Below are 18,215 nucleotides of genomic sequence, written 5' to 3'. Positions count from 1 at the left end.
TAATGAAAAAACATCTGCAAATTGTAGCAATAAAACATTCACAGTCGCAATGCTACATAAATACATGTGCTACTACAATAAAGTCCATGTGATTATTGTGCACAGCAAAAATCCACGACATTTAGTATGAACATCCAGTGAATTGATATCCAGTGAATAGCTGTAGATGATCCACCTTCACCGAATATATGTATGGACACCCCACACAGTGCTCTATAGATGGCAGCTTACCACAAGTAGTTGACCCTTTTTTTTTTTTTTTTGAAAAGCCTTTTGAAAATCCTTTTGAAAATCGGCACACACATAAAGAGTGTTCACAAAAACGTGCAGACGGGTGCAACGTCAAGTGGTCCTCCTGTGAATAAGGGACCCAAAACCCTGTTCCCCCGGGGCGTTAGGCTCCAGACGGGGACTGAGGTACTGTGGTTCGAGCAACCGAAGCCGACACGGACCCAACTTCCTCTGAGGGACTGCCGAAACAGAACCCTCCCAGTACTAGGTGGGGCTCCCCCGAAGGGAGACCCCATGAGAGCAGGCGAACTAAGCCAGAAGGCCATGTCCACCCACTCCCAAGACGTTCAGGGCTGGCCCGAGGACCGGCACCCTACTAATCACACAGTGAGACAAAACGTGCGCAACAAAAAAAGACAAAAAGTGACAAACATAGGCAATAAATAAAATAAAGTGGGGGAAGGGATAGTGGAGAGGAGAGTGAAAAAGTGGTCATTGTGGTATACAATGACCAGGCCCTCCGGCCAGGAATAAAAAATTTCCTTCGGTCCTAGCTAAAAGGCCCGGCCAAGGAGGCAGGTGCTAAAAAAAGCGTGTAACTGGTGCAGTGACCGTGGTATCTTTAAATCAAAGTGACCCTCACTCACAGTGATTCTCAGATACCCCTGGACTGCCACTCCAGGGGCACATGCACCATATGCTTTTCCTTCCAAATCTAACCCCCCGACCGGCCAGTGCAGCCCTCCACCCCTGCCAGCTAGAGAGCCTTCCAAGGTTTTCTTGGGGAGAACTGCTGCTCCAGTTAGCAGCCTCCACCAATACTAGCCCTTTCAGACCCCCCGTCAACCCGGCGGATTTGCATGGCCTTACCCCATCTACTCTCAGGATAGTTGACCCTTTTAATGAAAAAAGTGGTCAAATGTGCTTCACAGCAAAGTTAACCTTGCTAGCAATGGATGAATAGCAGCCAATGGAGCACCCTCTTAAACCATGGTGACTCAAGATGGCATATGCAAATGAAGAGATAGGATCCGAAATAGTGTAATCCTGTTTCTTTTTTAAAAGTGTTGAACATAAAAAACATAAAAAGCCAAATGGCTGCTTACTTGGAGGGTGCCAAAGGCCCGGCACTGAGGCTGGATGGCATGATATCAATAAGGGGAGAAGGTCCCGACTCAAGCGCGCTGGTGTGCGTTCCATCTTCCACCGCTGGTGAGCCAGAGGGACCGGAAGTGACGTCGGTACGTGACCGGGTGATGCCTCTACGTCCGTTTCGTTTGACACGTCTTTAGGAAGCGTGCCTAGTCACTGGATGTACTGGTTTAAATGTGTCTGTCAATTGAGCCATCAGGGGAGGAACAATTTAGGAAATTGCCGCAGCCTCAGTTCCAGTCTGAACGGCATATTTAAACTGACAGCCAGCTAGCTTGAATGGCACATAAAATACACCATATATAGTGTTATAAAAATTTGATTTTCAAACACATTAAAAATAATAAAAATATTAATTGGTGAAACTTCCTAATAAGACAACTAAATGAATTGTACAAAGGACCTATTTAAAGTGACTTGTCACTGCTGGGTCAATGGACTATATTAATCATTAGTCAAAAAACAATTAAGGTCAAGATCGATATTGAGACCCAGTGGCTGCATAGTCCTCAAATGATACAGCCACTGCGTCTCATTTTGAGAAATGTCTTTCTTCATATCCATACCCCTCCAGTTGTATTTGATTCAATCTATTCCATAAAAAGTCAAAAGTCGTGGGTCCTTGTCATGAAACTGGAGGAAATGTCGTGAGACACTGTGGTTGGGAAATCCTTTGCTAATATAGGCCACATGTTTCTCTAATCCTAACCCTTAGCTCACGTGTGGTACGATCCACGTACTTCAAAGAACATTCCAGGACGTACGCAGGGCTGTCTTTTCCATTGGGCACGCTGGGAAGTTGCCCGGGGGCCCCACTTGCCTGGGGGGCCCCCATCGGCTGCCCAGCAACCCCAGTAAAAAAAATGGTGGAGAGCAGCGGGTCAGAACTGTAGAAATGTATCGTGTCTACAGTCTCTGAGGAAGAGTCTGAAGAGGAGTCAAGAGTGGGAGCGCCTCCGGGATGGGGGTCACGGGAGAAGTCAGACATGAGGAGACAGTAGGATAAAACCAGAGCAGCCAAGCTAGAACCATCTGACTGAGCTGTGCATGTTGCACCTGAGAGGAGATCAGTGATAGCGCCGCCAGGCCAGTCTAAGGGGCAGGTGGTTGCTGATGTAAGGGGGGAGTGAATACAAAAATATTAGTGACCCCCCTTACCTTAGTGTATTTACTCTACGGAAGGTGGTCTCTGGTCACCAGAGTGCCCCACACATCAGAGTTCCTGGTGTTCCCCTTTACATCAGAGTCTGCAGGATTCCCCCTTACAGTGCACGGACCCTGATGTAAGTGGGAACTCTGATGTAAAGAGAAAGCAGTGAACTCTGATATAATGTAGTCTCTGGTCACCAGAGTCCCCCTCCACATCAGAGTTCCCCCTTACATCATGATCTGCAGCGTTCCCCTTTACATAAGAGTTCCCTTTCACTGTAAGGGGGAATCCTGCAGACTCTGATGTAAGAGGAAACTCTGAGAAGGCTGGGTTATAGTAACCTAACCTTCATGTCAATGAAGAAATTTGTAAAACTGTAATTTTAGGTACTTTTTTTGCAGTGCCAGTAAAATAAATGTGGTTCTGCCAGTAAATTTCATGATTTTTGTCAGTAAATTCTCGTGCACGATTGTGTAGACAGGGCCCCAGTGCACTGTATTGCCCGGGGGCCTATAATTCTCTTAAGATGCCACTGGACGTACGTAACATGTTTGGAATAGCAGGTAATTAAAGGTTTAATATTACAGTGGGGATTGAAAGTTTGGGCACCCCAGGTAAAAAAATTTATTAATGTGCATAACGAGGCCAAGGAAAGATGGAATCATTTCCAAAAGGCATCAAATTACAGATTAGACATTCTTATATGTAAAAAAAAAACTAGATTTTATTTCCATCATTTAAACTTTCAAAATTACAGAAAAATTGCAAAAATTACAAAAAAATGGCGTCTGCAAAAGTTTGGGCACCCTGCAGAGTTAATATCTTGTACTGCCCCCTTTGGCAAGTATCACAGCTTGTAAACGCTTTTTGTAGCCAGCCAAGAGTCTTTCAATCCTTGTTTGAGGTATCTTTGCCCATTCTTCCTTACAAAAGTCTTCCAGTTCTTTGAGATTTCTGGGCTGTCTGTCACGCACTGCTCTTTTAAGGTCTATCCATAGATTTTCAATTATGTTGAGGTCAAGAGATTGTGAAGGCCATGGCAAAACCTTCAGTTTACGCCTCTTGATGTAATCCCTTGTGGATTTTGAGGTGTGTTTAGGATCATTATCCATTTGTAGAAGCCATCCTCTCTTTAACTTCAGCTTTTTCACAGATGGCATCAAGTTACCATCCAAAATTTGCTGAAATTTTATTGAATCCATTTTTCCTTCTACTCGTGAATGTTTCCTGTGCCACTGGCTGCAATACAACCCCAAAGCATGATTGATCCACCCCCATGCTTAACAGTTGGACAGAGGTTCTTTTCATTAAATTCTGTGCCCTTTCTTCTCCAAACGTACCTTTGCTCATTCCGGCCAAAAAGTTCTATTTTAACCTCATCGGTCCACAGAACTTGTTTCCAAAATGCATCAGGCTTGTCTATTAGGTGGATTCAGAAAGACTTAGGCTGACGTATCAGTAGATACGCCAGCCTAAGTCTGAATCTGCGCCAACGCAAATTTAAGCGTATTCTGGTAACCAGATACGCTTAAATTAGGCTCAGATACGAGCGGCATAAGTGTCTTACACCGTCGTATCCTAAAGTGTACTTTTTAGGCTGACCGCAAGGTGGCGCTTCCATTGCGGTCGGCCTAGAATATGTAAATGAGTAGATACGCCGATTCACGAACGTACGCTTGCCCGACGCAGTAAAGATATGCCATTTACGTAATGCACTTTCAGGCCTAAAGTTATTCCATCAAATAGCTGGAATAGTAATGTTAAGTATGGCCGTCGTTCCCCCGTCGAAATTTGTTCCCGCGTCGTTTGTGTAAGTCGTCCGTGAATAGGGCTGGACGTAATTTACGTCCACGTTGAAACCAATACGACCGTGCGGCGTACTTTGCCGCAATGCACACTGGGATATGTACACGGACGGCGCATGCGCCAGTCGTAAAATACGTCAATCATGTCAGGTCACCCCCCATTAACATAAAACACGCCACCTCAGCCGAATTTTAAATTAGCCTCGCTTACGCCCGCCCGATTTACGCTACGCCGCAGTAACTTAGCAGGCAAGTACTTTGTGAATCATGTACTTGCCTCGCTAACTTACGGCGGCGTAGTGTAAACACGATACACTACGCCACCGCAAAGTTAGGGCGGTCCATGTGAATCTAGCTATATATGTTCATTTGCAAAGTTCAAACGCTGATTTTTGTAGTGAGGACGTAGAAGAGGTTTTCTTCTGATGACTCTTCCATGAAGACCATATTTGTACAAGTATCTCATTATAGTGGAATAGTGTACCACAACTCCAGTGTCTGCCAGATCTTTCTGGAGGGATCGTGCAGTCAAATGTGGGTTTTGAATTGCTTTTCTCACAATCCTGCGAGCTGTTCTGTCTGATATTTTTCTTGGTCTTCCAGATCTTGCTTTAACTTCCACTGTTCCTGATGACTGCCATTTCTTAATTACATTCCGAACAGAGGATATTGACATCTGAAAACGTTTTGCTATCTTCTTATAGCCTTCTCCAGCTTTGTGAGCGTCAACTATTTTCAGTTTCAGTTTTCTAGACAACTACTTAGAAGAACCCATGGTGCTGATTGTTGGGGCAAGGTCAGATGAGTCTGGGCATTTAAAACCTTTGAGATTGACATCAACTGATCTTCCCAGACGATGATTGAGAACAATCCCTGACACTGGCAGGTCTCAGCTTTGCAAAGGGGGCAGTGCATGCTATAAATTGTGCAGGGTGCCCAAACTTTTGCAGACACCATTTTTTTGTTTTCTGTAATTTTGAAAGTGTAAATGATGGAAATAAAATCTAACTTTTTTTTTACATATTATAAGAATGTGTAATCTGTAATTTTATGCCTTTTGGAGATTGTTCCATCTTTCCTTGGCTTCGTTATGCACATTAATACAAATTTTTACCTGGGGTGCCCAAACTTTCGATCCCCACTGTAAATTCTTGTTGTGTTACATGTGACTTGAATTTGGTGACTTTCTTGGTATGTCTTAAAGTAGTGTGACAGGATTTGCATCTTGTGCAATAATGAATCCCTGATCCATCCAAGAAAGTAGGAGTTTTTTTTTTGGAGGGTCTGGGACATTCGGTGCAAAAATGTTCCTTAGTCCCAGAGCCCTCTTATAGATGAATTTGGGTTTGGAAGGGAGTACGGTTTCTAAATCTCTGTCCTTTAGAAGAATAGGCCAGAACTTTATGAACACTTTCTCTATGCTCTTTATACTGCTTATGAAAACCAGAGATGAAGGCTAGTTGTCCCTGGAACGGGTGTTTCTTCTTGGCAACCAAAAGACTTTCCCTATCCATGGTTACTACCTCCTGTCTGGCCTTTGTAAGCATCTTTGGGCAGTATCCCTTTTCATTAAATCTATCTGTGAGAATAGCAGCTTGTGTATAGAAGTCTAGCATGCTACCGCAATTACGCCGGATGCACATGTACTGACTTTTTGGTACTGCCCCCCAACCACCGAGGATTGTGACAACTGTTTATCGGCACAAAGGCATTTCTATCGGTGGTTTTGAAGAAAGTCTTTGTGCCGATTTTGCTACCATTTTTCACTAAAGTGAGATCCAAATAATTAACTAAAATTGGGCTCCATTCGGCCATAAATTTAAGGCCATATTGGTTGTCATTCATAGATAATATAAGCGACTTCAGTGATGTCTGGGAGCCCTCCCATAATAGAATCACGTCGTCAATATACCTTTTATAATACAATAGAGCCTGGCAGTCAGCTTTATAAATGGTCTGACCCTCCCACTTATTAAGTACCAGATTTGCTACACTAGGGGCATAGCGCGCCCCCATTGCCACCCCCTTAATTTAATTATAAAATCTGTCCTGGGCCCAAAAGTAGTTGTTGCCCATAGCCAACTGAAGGCCTGCTACTAAAAACTAAATTTGTTCCTGCACCTGCAGCCTGCTACCAGATACAGTGTGCCACTTGCCACCCATAGCCTGCCACCAGATACTGTGTCCCTTGCCACCTGTAGCCTGCCACCAGATACAGTGTCGCTTGCCACCTGCAGCCTGCAAACCAAATACAGTGTGCCACTTGCCACCCACAGCCTGCCACCAGATACAGTTTGCCACTTGCCACCTGCAGCCTACCCTTCCCTCCAGGACTCTGCCCGGATGGGTAGAAGGAACAGAGCCTGCATAGTCAAACAAATCCCTGGAGCCCCCCACCCCTTCTGATGGTATGATCGTGGGTGAATGCCACAATTCTACACAATTCTAAACACATTGGCTGCAGTTATAACAGCTACTGCTGGAGGAAAAAGTTAAAAAGAGGGGGAGGGGGAGAGAAGGGTCCAGTCACTGAGCTCACAGTGACTTGACAGTGACTTGGAAGGCTTATCAGATATCGTGTTTACCTTGTATCTGCCAGGGGCTCTGTTTATAATTTCCCGCCCACGTGGCTCCTTCACTGCACATATTTCACAGAGGGAGAGGGGCAGAGCAGACACAGCCTCTTTCCTCTCCCATTTGTGCAGGGGGGAACTGTGACCAGGGGCGGCCTGTCCATTAAGGGTGTCCGGCCCAATGCAGGGGGCTGTTTTTTTGAAGCACCGATTAGAGCCAGAGGCTCTAAAAAGCTTCAATATAGGGTGGGCTCGGGTCGCAGAGAGTGCGCTTCGATCCCACCCAGGTGTGTTACAACAGCAAATGAATATTCGCTGTTGTAATACTGATCCTCCTCCCGGCCAATCAGGGAGCAGGTTTTGACATCGGTCACCCGATTGGCTGAAAGGGCAGGCGATCCTATTAGACGCCTAGGAGGAGGAGGGAAGGAGCTTAAAGCTGCCATGGAGAAAAGGATATGGAGCCGCTGCACCACGCTGCCTGCCACCCGCTATGATGGGGCAAGTGCTGGACCGACCGGCAAACAGCAGGATGGGAGGTTGTTTGCCTCACCCCCAAAAAAATAAAACACCAGCCGCCACTGACTGACACTGTAATAACCACACCAAGCCAACACAGGTACAGCTAGACACCCCTACATTTACACATAGATGTTTATGGAGAAGCTGAGGCAGAGTGGGGCGATTTTAAGGAAGGGGTCTGGAGTTGCAGCTCTAATAGCCCTTACGTTTTCCTGCCCTGGACACGCTGTACACATATGTATGTCATCTGGTCTGTAAATATTTTTTTCGATAAAACCATATTTTATTGTTGACTGTATATAGAAAATCATAGAAAATCATAAGATTGCACTTACAATTAAGTGACTTGATAAGGGTATACAGTATCACCAAAGTATAGTATCGACAGGACCACCAGGTCTCGCCACTAATCAGGGTGAATATAAATCAATGATTTAAAGAAATCTGATTTTTTTTATTTAAATCGATTTTTTAGATTTTTATCAAATTTATTTTAAGAAAATGCTTTTGGTTGTAAAAATCTACCTAAAAATAGTTTTCTATTTAACATATATTAATAATTTTGTTTATTCAGCATGGAATGGAGCTTAGTTATGTAGCATGAGGCTGTATATTCTGCAATATTTAAATTTTTTGTAAACTCATTGAATGAATCCAAGCTCTGCAAGCTGAGATAACATGCACTGCATTGATGCATTCACACAATGTAACAGTAATCATGAGATAAAACAAAGTTCAGGAATATTCCTTTATTCCATTGTTTTGCAAATCTATGTACACTGCAAACTGTATGATTGAATCAGTTCTGATATTGGTGTTTTACTAACCTGACAGCTTATTACTCTAAATAGGAAACCTTCATTTTATTTGCAAATAATAAATATTCTAACTACCAGCAAGAATAAGTCCTTACATTTAAAGAGCACCTGTCATTTCAGATCCATCATGGTGGCGCCTGTTAGCGGGCATCCAACTTACCTGCTGACGCCACGTCCCTCACCTTGTTGTGTCGCTGCCGCATCACCAGCCCTCCCATTAAAGTGAATGAGACTGTCGGTGAGTCAGCAGCGGATCAGAGGAGGAGCCACTTGCGGGACGGAGATGACAGTTGCGCTTTAAAAATTATGATTTAAATCAAACTATTTTACTAGTGATTTAAATCATAATTTAAATTGTGATTTAAATCGACTTGATTTAAATTAAACCCACCCTGCCACCAATTGCTGAATAGGAGAGGTTTTATGGCAAGATGATTTGGCTCAGAAAAAGGAGCAGGGCCCCAAAACATGTCAGAGTTTAGGGAAGGTAGCTTTTTCACCATGGAAAAACACCTCTTTGGTCCCTCTCTTAAGCCGCGTACACGCGATCGGATTTCCATTGGACAAATCGTAGGACTTTTGTCCGAAGGTCGTTGCCCGTGAACTTGTATTGTATACAAACGGCAAAGAATTGTTGGTCAACACACACAAAACTACGTGTTTTTTTTTAGGTCTTTAGCGCCACCCTTTGAGCAACTTTTGCTAATGTTGTGTTATGGTGAGCTTTGCTTCGGAGCATGCGTGTTTGTACTTTGGATTTTTTTCCGACGGACTTGTGTACACATGATCGGAAAATCTGACATCACACATTTGTTGTCGGAAAATTTTAAAACATGCTAGACCACATTTGTTGCCGGAAACAACAATTGTCCGATGGAGCATATTTAAATGTCGGAAAATCCAATCATGTGTACGGGCTTTATTCTCTTCTACTGCTGACTTTACAGTCAGAGACTATTCAGCAAGCGCTGGTGAGATCGGGTCTTCCAGTAGATTTAATTTTAGTAGAATTGTGTTTGCCTGAATGCACATGTACATTTCAGTACTGCAGTGCTTTCACTTGTATGATGATGGTTATTCAGTATGTCAGCAATAATGGTGAAAGCATAGTTCAACCCATTTCTCGAAATCTTCATCATTCACAGACTCCGTAGCATTTATAAACAGATAATTTCCTGAAAAATGGCATTTATTGCGCCTTATCATCAGTATCCTTATAAATCTGTGCATTCCGCAACATTAGCATTCCTTGCCTTGCAGCTACTGACTGCTACATTTACTATTGCTGGCTAATTGGCTGTGCTATCTAGTCACTCACATCACTTGCCTGGTTTGTTTCTGCTGCTTATACACGATGGGCCAGATTCACAGAGAGATACGACGGTGTATCTCCTGATACGCCGTAGTATCTCTGACTTACACTGGTCGTATCTATGCGCCTGATTCATAGAATCAGTTACGCATAGATATGGCTAAGATCCGACAGGTGTAACTGTGTTACACCCTCGGATCTTATTTTCAATTTGAAAATGGCGCTGGGGGCGTTCCCGCTGATTTACGCTGAATAATATGTAAATCAGCGAGATACGCGAATTCACGAACGTACGCGGACCCGACGCAGTGTTGTTACGACGTTTCCGTAGTGTTTTTTCCCGGCGTATACTTACCCCTGCTTCTATGAGGTGCAGCCAATGTTAAGTATAGCCGTCGTTCCCGCGTCGATTTTGAATTTTTTTACGTCGTTTGCGTACGCCGATTAAGAAACCTGCGCGTCTTTCTTGTGAAAAAAAAGAAACCCGCGCTTCGCAAGTTACGCTCACGTCGAAACCACTGACGTCCTAGTGACGTCAGTGGGAGCAATGCAAGCCGGGAAATTTTGCGGACGGCGCATGCTCATTTAAATCGGCGCGGGAACGCGCCTGATTTAAATAGTACACTCCCCCTAGCCGCAGAATTTGAATTCCGCCGGGGGTTTTACGATCCGCCGCCGCAAGTTTGGAGGTAAGTGGTTTGTGAATTACCCACTTGCCTCTCAAACTTGCGGCAGCGTATCTTAAATCAGATAGATCACGCGGATCTAAAGATCTGAATCTAGCCCACTGATGTGATGATGTAGTAGTGGGGAGGCGGGTAGAGCTTGTGAGCAAGGATATACTAGGAATAGGAGTACAATGAAAATTATAGGGATGGAGTTAGGACATCAATATAAGGCCCCTTTCACACTGGGGCGGGAGCCGCGGTAGCGGCCGAATCCCACGGTAAATCCGACGGTATAGCGCCGCCGGATTTGCCGCGGGATTCGGCCGCTAGCGGCGCGGTATTAAGGGTAAATACCGCCCGCAATGCGCCTCTGCAGAGGCGCATTGCGGGCGGTATTGCCGCGGTTTCCCATTGTTTTAAATGGGAAGGAGCGGTGAAGGAGCGGTATACATACCGCTCCTCTCACCGCTCCAAAGATGCTGCTGACAGGAGATTTTTTTCTCTCCTGCCAGCGCATCGCCTCAGTGTGAAAGCCCTCCGGCTTTCACATTGAGAATGCTGAGCAGGAGTTTTTCAGGCGGTATAGCAGCGCTATTATTAGCGCTGTACCGCCTGAAAAACTCCTCAGTGTGAAAGGGGTCTTAGTGCCGGTTCACACTACACCGACTTGGGATCCGACTTGTCAGACCTCAAGTCGCCCCAAGTCGCTTCACATAAGAAATTCCATTGTAGTCAATGAGAGCCGTCTTAATGTACACTACTGAAGTTTCTCCGACTTCACAAAAGGACTTTTAGAATCTGGTGCAAAAAAAAAGTGCACACAAAAAAGTGCAAAAAAGTGCACATCGGGGCCTCCAAAATCGAAGGACCTTGCCCTGACCCCCCCGGGCATTAGGCGCCAGACAAGGACTGGGGTACTTTCACATGGTCCATCTGGCCGAAGCCAGACCACGTACTAGTACCAAGTACTAGGTGGGGCTCCCCCGAAAGGAGACCCCATGCGAGAAGGCAAACTAAGCCAGAAGGCCATGTCCACCCCCTCCCAAGACTTTCAGGGCAGGCCCGAGGACCGGCACCCTACTCATCAAACATGAAACAAAGTGTACATAACCAACAACCCAAAAAATACATATAGTGACACACAAGACAAACAACGTGCAATTTGTGCCATTGTGTGGTACAATGGCCGGCCTTCAGGATTATTAGTATCCTGTTGTTGCATCCATTTTTAGAAAGGAGCATTTTACTTTGTAAAGGGATGTAGGCCAGGCCTCTAGTGTCTGCAGCTCCTTCTTTGCCAGTAAATGGAGCAGTGTCGACCCGTTCATTGAGGGCGCACGGTGCAACCTCCCCTATCCATGCTGCCAACCCCCCACCCTCATCCATGCGTCAGGATGCCAGGTACATGAATTACAATGGTGGGGTGTTTTTTTGAAGCACTAATTAGAGCCAGAGGTTCTTCAAGGCTTTAAAATAGGATGGGCTCAGGGCGCAGAGCGTGTTCCCACAACCCACCCAGGCTTTTCAGAATAGCAAATGAATACGCCTATCACCCAGGAGGAGGAGAAGACAGAGCAGGAGCCGAGGAGCAAAGTAGCCGCTTCACGCAACCCACCACACGCCACCTAGATGGGGCAAGTGGTGAACCAACCGGCAGATGGCTGGCTAAGTGCCACCACCCCCCCCCCCCCCAAAAAAAAAACACCAGTCGCCACTGGCATGGAGATGAATCAGATGTCAGCCTCATTTTCATAGGCACGCCAGACTGAAGCGATTGAGAGGGCAGTACATGGGGGGGTACTGGGGGTGGACAAAAAGAGAAGTATAGGGGGGAAGAGTAGATCGTTGGGGCTAGTTAGAGAACCAGAAGCTTGCAGTAAAAGGTCCGCTTATAATGTCTACCCCCCTCCATTTGTAAAAGTCACTAGCTCGTAGAATAAAAAAAGGTGCCTATTTGCATTTTATACTTACCTAATTTAATTTCTGTCTTCTGATCAAGGTGTCTAGGTGAGTGTGACATCACACTACCTCCAAAAATAAACCTCCAGACCAGGCTATGGACCTGTGTAACGCAGGCTTGGTTCTGGTTGCTATTGGAAACCAACCACTAGGGAGCGAGCCAGACATCGACCGCCCTCACTACTGGAGGACCTGTAACCCTTACTAGGTACCATGCCTTACAACTAGTTGTTTGTAGTGTATTCTAGTGTTTGGTTACCCATAACAACTACTTTACTCCTCCTGCTTGACTTGCCTCCTTGTAGCAACTTCATACCCATTTCTGCTTTACGAACCCTGGTTCTTTAGATACACCAGAACCAACATGCACCGCTTTAATAACTTAAGACCAAGCTTAGAACAGTTGATGCAACTGAAGAGATTTCAATGAACAGATCACAATCCCTGAGGTCCCGTACACATGACCGAGTTTCTCAGCAGAATTCAGCAAGAAACTCGATGGCAGACGTATTCTGCCGAGAAAACCGGTCGTGTGTACACTTTTCGCCAAGGAAACCGACGAGGATCTTGTCGGGCCAAAAAGAGAACATGTTCTCTATTTCCTCATTAGTCAATGGGAAAAGTTGGCTCGGCGAGATCCTCGGCGGCTTCACAAGGAACTCGACGAGCAAAACGATGTGTTTTGCCCGTCGAGTTTCTCAGACGTGTGTACGGGGGCCTGACCCTAACTATAACTGGATGGCTGCCTAGGCATACTTCTGTAAGGTAGTATGTTGGTATTCTCCATGTGCTGGCTGTTCTCCGTATCATTGGTAGTCCTCCTTCATATTTAACTTATCCCCCCCCCCCCCCCCAGCTTGAGCCTTTAACTAGTTAAGGCAGAAATAACACTGCCTGCCTACAATCTTCTTCTATCAGCCTATCTAATAACAGAACCACCTCCTTTCTACACAGATTTGTTTGAAAGATACAGTGCCTTGAAAAAGTATTCATACCCCTTGAAATTTTCCACATTTTGTCATGTTACAACCAAAAACTTAAATGTATTTTATTGGGATTTTATGTGATAGACCAACACAAAGTGGCACATATTTGTGAAGAGGAAGAAAAATTATAAATGGTTTTAATTTTTTTTTACAAATACATATCTGAAAAGTGTGGTGTGCATTCAGGGGCATAACTAAAAATCACAGGGCCCCATAGCAAAATGTTGTATGGCCCCCCCCCCCCCCCCCCCCACAGCTGCCCTAGTGTCAATGCAGCATTGCCTGTGCCCCATGCAGCGTTGCCTGTGCAGAGGAAGAGGCAAGCTGGCCGGATCAGCAGAGAGCAGGATTGCCCGCTGTAATAGCTTTCATTTGGATTTCCAGTCTTCCCGGGGCTCATCGTCACATAGCCCAACTCCTTTGATGACATCACATGTCCCGCATTGGACCGGCGTTCTGTCTATCAAAGGCGCCGGGCCAAGAGGTGGAGCTATGTGACGTGAGCCCCGGGATCACTGAAAGTTCTAATGAAAGCTATTACAGAGGGCAATTCCGCTCTCTGCCGATACGGACAGCTCGCCTCTTTCTTTCCTCTCTCTTTCCCTGGCTGGGAGACCATGCTGGCAGTAGGGGTGCAACGGATCAAAAAACTCACGGATCAAATCGATCCTCGGATCAGGAGTCACGGATCGGATCATTTTCGGATCAGCAACATTGCCCCCACATTAGTAATACTAGCCACTAGCCAGTAGTTTAACATTGCCCCCACATAGTAATAATAGCCAGTAGTTCAACATTGCCCCCACATAGTAATAATAGCCAGTAGTTTAACATTGCCCCCACATAGTAATAATAGCCAGTAGTTTAACATTGCCCCCACATGACATTAGTAAAAATAGCCAGTAGTTTAACATTGCCCCCACATGGCATTAGTAATAATAGCCAGTAGTATAACATTGCCCCCACATTAGTAATAATAAATTCAAGGTACATCTATAGCCACTCAGTAGTATAACATTGCCCCCACATATTAGTAATAATAGCCAGTAGTTTTTGCATTGCCCAACAATCATGATTCAACTCACTGTACTTGCAGTCTTGCAGATGCATTCAAAATAGATCGCGGCGCGCGCTCTGGTAGGAATAGCAGAGGGGTGATGACGTCAGCGCGCACGGCCGCCGGGTGTACCAAGATGGCCGACCGATCCGGAGCTAGGCCGAAGCCGCGGTCTTTCCTAAGGCCACGGCAGGGGTGCGCTCCGCGGATCGCAGTCTGTGCCGATCCGAACAGGTCGACCAGTTCGGATCGCGGATCGGGCACGATCCGTTGCACCCCTAGCTGGCAGTGTTCTCATCCTCACCGGGCCCCCCTTTATCCTCACTCGGCTGCGGGCCCCATAGGTAGTTCCGCCACTGTGTGCATTTGTTTTGAGCCTTCTTTACTCTGATACCTCTAGCAAAAATCTAGTGGAACCAATTGCCTTCAGAAGTCACCTAATTAGTAAATAGAGTCCACCTACATGTAATTTAATCTCAGTATAAATACAGCTGTTCTTTCAAGCCCTCATAGGTTTGTTAGAGAACCTTAGTGAACAAATAGCATCATGAAGGTCAAGGAACACACGGACGGGTCAGGGATAAAGTTGTGGAGGGTTTGGATATAAAAAAATATCCCCAGCTTTGAACATCTCACGGAGCACTGTTCAATCCATCATCCAAAAATGGAAAGCGCATGGCACAACTGCAAACCTACCAAGACATGGCCGTCCACCTCAAATGGTCAGGAGAGCATTGAAAGAGAAGCAGCCAAGAGGTCCATGGTAACTCTGGAGGAGCTGCAGAGATTCACAGTTCAGGTGGGAGAATCTGTCCACAGGACAACTATAAGTCGTGCACTCCACAAATCTGGCCTTTATGGAAGAGTGGCAAGAAGAAAGCCATAAGAAGCCCCGCTTGCAATTTGTGAGAAGCTATGTGGGGGGCACAGCAAACGTGGAAGAAGGTGCTCTGGTCAGAAGAGATCAAAAAAGTTTAATTTTGACCTAAAAGCAAAACTCTATTTGTGATGGAAAACTAACACTGCACATCACCCGGAACACACCATCCCCACCGTGAAACATGGTGGTGGCAGCATGATGTTGTGGGGATGCTTTTCTTCAGCAGGTACAGGGAAGCTTATCAGAATTGATGGGAAAATGGATGGTGCCAAATACAGGACAATCTTAGAAGAAAACCTGCAAAAGACTTGAGACTGGGGGGAGGTTCACCTTCCAGCAGGACAACAACCCTAAACATACAGCCAGAGCTACAATGGAATGGTTTAGTTCAAAGCATATTCATGTGTTAGAATGGCCCAGTCAAAGTCCAGACCTAAATCCAATTGAGAATCTGTGGCAAAACTTGAAAATTGCTGTTCACAGATGCTCTCCATCCAATCTGACAGAGCTTGAGCTATTTTGCAAAGAATGGGCAAAAGTTTCACTCTCTAGATGTGCAAAGCTGATAGAGACATCCCCAAAAAGACTTGCAGCTGTAATCGCAGTGACAGGTAGGCCCCATACACACGAGAGGATTTATCCGTGAATACGGTCCAGCGGACCGTTTCCGCGGATAAATCCTCTCGAGGATTTGAGCGGATTTCCATGCGATGGAGTGTACTCACCATCGCATTGAAATCCGCGCCGAAATCCTCTGGCGATGACGTGTCGCGCCGTCGCCGCGATTATGACGCAGCGACGTGCGCGACGCTGTCATATAAGGAATTCCACGCATGCGTCGAATCATTACGACGCATGCGGGGGATCCCTTCGGACGGATGGATCCGGTGAGTCTATACAGACCAGCGGATCCATCCGTTGGGATGGATTCCAGCAGATAGATTTGTTTAGCATGTCAGCAAATATTCGATCTGCTGGAATCCATCCCAGGGGAGAAATATCCGCGGAAAAAGATCCGCTGGAGTGTACACACCATAGGATCTATCCGCTGAAACCCATTCGCTGGGATTTTTCAGCGGATGGATTCTATCGTGTGTATGGGGCCTTAGTTCTAAAAAGTATTTACTCAAGGGGGGCTGAATACAAATGCACGCCATACTTTTCACATATTTATTTGTAAAAACAAATGTAAAACCATTTATTATTTTACTACCACTAGATTTTTATTAGTGGTATCAGAGTAAAGGGGGCTAAAATACAAATGCACACCACACTTTTCAGATATGTATTTGTAAAAAAAAATTAAAACCATTTATAATTTTTCTTCCACTTCACAATTATGTGCCACTTTGTGTTTGTCTATCACATAAAATCCCAATTAAATACATTTATTGTTTTGGTTGTAACATGATAAAATGTGGAAAATTTCAAGGGGTATGAATACTTTATCAAGGCACCGTATAAAGTGACACTTGACACAGACAATAGGAGAGGGGGTGTTCTGGGGAAATGACTAGTCACATTTTCTTGAAAGTTCTAAGGCAGTAAATTAAAAATAAAGTCTAAAAAGCAAAGCATTTAAAATATTTATTTTTTGTACACAGCTGTTACTGGTGAGCTTAAGGCTGCATTCACACCTGAGCGTTTTGTCGCCTGAAGCGCGACGCTCAAATACGCTAGAGGGGAAAAAATACATTATTCCCTATGGAGATGGTTCACATCTGCACGCCAATACGCCTGACGCCGAACGACTGAAGCTCAAACAAGTTCCGGACCCTTTTTTGTCGCGCGTATCGGGCGGTTTGGTCATTTTTGAGCGTTTCCATTTCCCATAGAAAGTAATGGAAACGCTCGATTCAAGCGACTTGCGCGACAACGAGCGTTTGCTACGGGCGTTTCATCGTTTTAATCAATAGAACATTTCACCCAGGCAGAAGATTAAACAAATCTACCAACATAGCAACAAGTGATGAAAAGATGATAATTTTTCCTATCGTCTAAAATAAAAAAACGTTGAAGTACAAAAACGTTGGACGACGCTGTATGCAAACGTGCAAATAAGCATGAAGACCGAACGACCGACGCTCAGGTGTGAATGCAGCCTTAATGTGTGGCATAGGTGTGCGCACAGGGTGTGCCAGGTGTGCCTTGGCACACCCCAATCACCCTGTTTACCCCTGACATTTCAGCAAAGCACCCTAAGGGGGCTCCTATAAAATTTGTAAAAAAAAAAGACATTCAAAAAGTAAAGTTGTAAAAAAAATAATAATAATAATAAAAAAAAAAAATCTACTGACACTATCCACTGCCCTTCTGACATCAATCTCTGCCATACTGGCACCATGTACTGCTCTACTGGCACTGGCTGTATATATACACATGCATGTGTTTGAGCTTTGAAGTGCAAACCCTAATGCAATAATCTGAGCACATCTATGATTTGTGGGTATTTTTATACAATTAGCTGTTATTAGCCAAGAAAGCATGAAATGGTATTGTGTATGCATTCACATGACAGAAAGTGCAACTACGAATAATAAAATGAATAGAAAATAGGTAAATAAATAAAAGTTCAACATACTAACATGTCCCTTAAAACAGTGTTCCTATAGTGTACAGTTATACAGAACGACATGGTACTACAAAACAGATTGTGTGCTGAGTATAGCAAACAATGAACACTTTTTACATTGTGATAAATGTGCAGCATAAGGATTACATACCTGTTGTGATGCCAAGTGTTTCTTTTTCCTATTGTGGAACTTTGTAAGCTTGAAGCAGAGTGCCAAAGCAGAGAGGGGGCTGCTAGAAAATGTGCCAGACAATCTAATCCGAGTCAGGTGAGTGACCCTCCCTGTAATGCCAAGAAATCCACCTCAAGCATGTTAAATTCTTTAAGGCCCGGTTCACACTTGTGTGAGTTCATAACGAATGCGATGCGTCAAAAACACTTCGAATTTGCATGTAATCCCTAAAGGCATTGTTTTCAATGATGATCGTTCACATACATGCGATAAAAAAAGGGTCTTGTCCGACTTTACTGCGTTGCGAATTTAGTCTCCATAGACATCAGTGTAAATCGTTCTGGAATCACAATGATGG

General features: G+C 44.8%; 1 protein-coding gene across 3 annotated transcripts in view; it reads right to left on the bottom strand.

The window, feature by feature from the left end:
• LOC120915205 (membrane frizzled-related protein) overlaps positions 1 to 17,972 on the bottom strand; it is a 170,348-nt gene extending 152,376 nt beyond the window's left edge. For 2 of the 3 annotated variants that reach the window (XM_040325513.1, XM_040325512.1), the window contains exon 1: positions 17,837 to 17,965. The gene's annotated coding sequence lies outside the window, so the exon portion shown is untranslated. Of the gene's footprint in view, positions 1 to 17,836 lie in introns of all 3 variants that reach the window. The other variant, XM_040325514.1, reaches the window with a different exon arrangement.
• Positions 17,973 to 18,215: the final 243 nt, after the last annotated feature.

This window comes from Rana temporaria, chromosome 10, assembly GCF_905171775.1.
Source record: "Rana temporaria chromosome 10, aRanTem1.1, whole genome shotgun sequence".
Taxonomy (NCBI): Eukaryota; Metazoa; Chordata; class Amphibia; order Anura; family Ranidae; genus Rana; species Rana temporaria.
Note: the sequence above shows the minus strand (reverse complement) of the source record. Positions and strands in the feature narration are given on the sequence as shown.